General features: G+C 37.5%; 1 pseudogene; it reads left to right on the top strand.

Moving 5' to 3' along the window:
* Positions 1–3,036: 3,036 nt before the first annotated feature.
* Positions 3,037–3,986, top strand: LOC122755341 (annotated as a pseudogene).
* Positions 3,987–4,278: the final 292 nt, after the last annotated feature.

Below are 4,278 nucleotides of genomic sequence, written 5' to 3'. Positions count from 1 at the left end.
GTGGCCTAGTTGTACCAGGTCTAGAACTATATTGTAAAGCAGCAACCATCAAAACTATTTGGTACTGGTTAAGAAATAGAGTCATGGGAGCAGCTAGGTGGCGCAGTGGATAGAGCACCAGCCCTGGATTGAGGAGGACCTGAGTTCAAATCCGGCATCAGACACTTGACACTAGCTGTGTGACCCTGGGCAAGTCACATAACCCTAATTGCCCTGCAAAAAAAAAGAAAGAAAGAAAGAAAGAGAGTCATGAATGAGTGGAATAGGTTATACAAATAAGACACAGCAGTAAATGAATATAGTAAGCTCCTGTTTGATAAACCCAAAGACTCTAGCCTCTTAGATAGGAACTCAGTATTTGACAAAAACTTCTGGGAAACCTGGAAAATAGTATGGCAGAAAATAGGTATAGACCAACATATTACATCATATAACAATGTAAAGTCAAAATGGGTACATGTCTTGATATAAAAGGTGATACCAAAGGCAAATTAGAAAAGGAAAGAATAGTTTACTTGTCATATCTAGGGAGAGGGGAAGAATTTATGGCCAAGGATGAGATAGAGAACATTATGAAATGCAAAACTAATCATTTTGATTACATTAAGTTAAAAAGTTGTTGCATAAACAAAACCAATGCAACCAAGATTAGAAGGAAAGCAGAAATTTGGGAAACAATTTTGACAGCCAGTGTTTCTGATAAAGGCCTCATATCTAAATATATAGAGAACTAAATCAAATATATAAGAATTTAAGTCATTCCCCAATTGAGAAATGGTCAAAGGATATAAACAGGCATTTTCAGATAAAGAAATTAAAGCTACCTATAGCCATATGAAAAAATGTTATCAATCATTACTGATTAGAGAAATGCAAATTAAAACTACTCTGAGGTACTACCTCATACCTATCCAATTGGCTAATATGACAAAGAAGGAAAATGATGAATGTTGGAGATGTGGGAAAATTGGAACACTAATACACTGTTGTGGAGTTGTGAACTGATCCAACCATTTTGGAGAACAATTTGGAATTATGCCCAAAGGGCTATAAAGCTATGCATACCCTTTGACCCAGCAGTACCACTACTAGGTCTATACCCCAAAGATATCATAAAAAAGGGAAAACGACCCCCATGTACAAAAATATTTATAGTTGTTCTTTTTGTAGTGGCAATGAATTAGAAATTGAGGGAATGCCCATCAACTGGGGAATGGCTAAAGAAGTTGTGGTATATGAATGTAATGGAGTACTGTCATGCTATAAGAAATGATAAGTAGGCAGATTTCAGAAAAATCTAAGCTTACATGAACTAATGCTGAGTAAAATGAGCAGAACCATGAGAACATTGTACACAGGATCAATGTTGTGTCTTTATCAACTGTGATAGATTTAATCTTCTCAGCAATACAATGTCAAATGCTCTCCACATGCAAAAAAAGAAATATGGAGTTTGAATGCAGATTGAAGCATAGTATTTTCACTTTTCTTGTTGCCTTTTTCTTCTTGTTTCTTCTTGTGTTTTTCCCCTTTTGTTCTGATTCTTCTCTTGCAACATGAGTAATGTGGAAATCCATTTAAAATGATTATAGCATATAACCTATATCAGATTGCTTGCTTGTATCGGGAGGGAAGAGGGAAGGAAAAAATTTGGAACTGTAACGATTGGAATGACGCCACCTGCTGGAGACTTACTGTAGAAGAGTTCTGCCCATGAAGCGAAGGTCTTTGAGGGCAAGACCAGGAATCAGGAAGTGACGCGGGCTAGTGGGAGGAGGAAGGAAGAGACTGGCGCTTGGTCTCGCGCTCTTTCCTCTGGACTCTGGTGGAGAGCGGAGCTAGAAATGTGCTCTCCCTTTAATAGATAGGAATCTAGGCTTTTCTCTCTCTTTACCAAATTCTTATTCTCCTTAATAAATGCTTAAAAGTCTAACTCTTGCTAAAGCTTATAATTAATTGGCGACCACTCATTAGATATTTTAGACAGTTTAGCTAGAATTTTAACCCTTAACAGAACTCAAAATCTTATAAAAGAGAATGTTGAAAACTATTTTTACATGTAATTGGGAAAAATAAAGGTCTGGGAAAAAATAAAAGTGGTTAGTGGCTTTTATATAGAATCTTTGAGTTTTCTATGAACAACAGTATGTTTTTACATAAATAATCAAGTTACTATGGTAACAGAAGATTGCACATCAGTCTCCCACCTTTGTTACCTAAGGTCACTTCTATTCTTGAACTTCTCTTAGTGTTGGAGTCTTGGTATCTTTATCTTCTTAGTTCCATTTGGTATTACTTGCATTTTAAACTAGTGCTTTCCCTGGATGTTTGGCTTCTTATAGGAACTATTAAACTTATTTTAAAGTCAATGAAACCGAGGTTTAAAGAACTTGATTGATTTGCTCATGTTCATGAAGCTAGCACATGTCAGAATTGGATTCAAACCCAAGGGTCCTGTCTTCTTTCCACTAGATCTCACTGCATTTTAGGAAAGATGATTATCAGAAAGTTGGTAATATTCCATCCTTATGTCCTTCTACATTCTCTAAGATGGATACTAGTGTTTATTTTTCTTATGCAGACAAATTAGGTTGAGTTAAAAGTGCAAAACAATGAAATAGAATCTGGCCTTCATTTACATCTTTGAAAACAGCAGCTCAGCCCCTCAGCAAGAACACGCATGGACACTTGCCACCCAGAAATGCTGAAACTACTCGCTCAAGGGCTGATCTAATAATCACGTTAACTATTAGCAAGGAATACAACTGTCAACATAACTGTAGTCTCATCTCATAGCAGTGCAAAGTATTTTCTGGCTACAGAGGAGAGAGAGAGAGAGAAAGAGAGAGAGAGAGAGAGAGAGAGAGAGAGAGAGAGAGAGAGAGAGAGAGAGAGAGAGAGAGAGAGAGAGACTGCAAGAGAGAGAAGAAAATTACTGTTATTTTAAGAGACAGTAATATATTTCTGCTCACCTTGGCTTGAAATCCATTCACCAGAAACAGTATTGAAGGTATCAAGGAATTTCTCTTTACAAATATGCCAAGTATACTAGAGAGCATCTGTCTGACTGTGGCATCTGGAGAGTGCTTCATTGGGGTTTTGGCCAATGGCTTCATTGGACTGGTAAACTTTATTGACTACATGAAGACCAGAAGAGTGACCTCAGTCGATTTCATCCTTACTGGTTTAGCCATCTCCAGGATTGGTACATTATGGGCACTAATAACAATGAACTTTTTTTTTTCTATTTTAAAAGAAATCCCTTTACTAGTTGGATTTATACAGAAGTTATCTGGAACCTCAGAAATCATTCAAGTGCCTGGTTTGGAAGCTACCTCGGTATCTTCTATTTTCTGAAGATTTCCAATTTCTCCCATCCTGCCTTCCTCTGGTTGAAGTGGAGAATTAACAAGGTAGTCCTCAGGACACTGATGGGATGTTTGCTCATATCCTTGCTCATTATCCTTCCACGGACAGAGAAAATGACCAAGTTTAAGGTAGTTCCCAGTGATCAAGAAAAGAAAACAAATATTCCTCATAATAACAAAGCATTGAAAACCCTAAGGTTTTCAACCCTGATTCTCTTCAATACTGGGGGGGTTGGTTCCCTTTGCTTTATCCCTCATCTCCTGTTTCCTGTTAGTCTTATCCTTATGGAGGCACACCCAGAAGATGCATCTCAAGGTCACAGGCTCCAGGGATCCCAACACAGCAGCCCACATGAGGGCTATGAAATCCACGGTCTCCTTCCTCTTCCTCTTTGTATTATATCATTTAGGAATCACTATGGGAGTCTCAAACCTATCTATAATTTACAATAAACTTGTGGCAATGTTTTAATTGATAGTCATGGGTGTCTACCCTATGAGCCACTCTATCATCCTAATCCTGGGTCATAGCAAGCTGAGGCAAGCCTCTCTTAGGGTACTGGGGAAACTCAAGGACTGCCTCAAATTTCCTGGGAAAGTCTAAGTGGCAGAGACTGAACTTTGGGAAATCTTGTATTTTTCAGGGAGGAGTTTGTAAAGAAGCCATATTGAGTTCTTGAAGAGTTTTTTTTTTTAGCTTATTCTATTCATTGTAATTAGAAATAATTAGAAATATTAAAATATAAAGTTTAGTTTAACCATCCACACAGCAAACAAAGAGGTAGATGAAGAATACCTATTGTCCAGATAATAGCACAAAATTAGATGGTTGACCTTTAGAGTTTTGTCCCCTGGCATATATGGCTCTTGGACAGGCATTTCATATGGAAAATAAATTAAGCCTTGCTTT

Source organism: Dromiciops gliroides, chromosome 4, assembly GCF_019393635.1.
Source record: "Dromiciops gliroides isolate mDroGli1 chromosome 4, mDroGli1.pri, whole genome shotgun sequence".
Classification (NCBI taxonomy): Eukaryota; Metazoa; Chordata; class Mammalia; order Microbiotheria; family Microbiotheriidae; genus Dromiciops; species Dromiciops gliroides.
The sequence above is the reverse complement of the archived record's forward strand: the minus strand, read 5'-3'. Positions and strand labels throughout refer to the sequence as shown.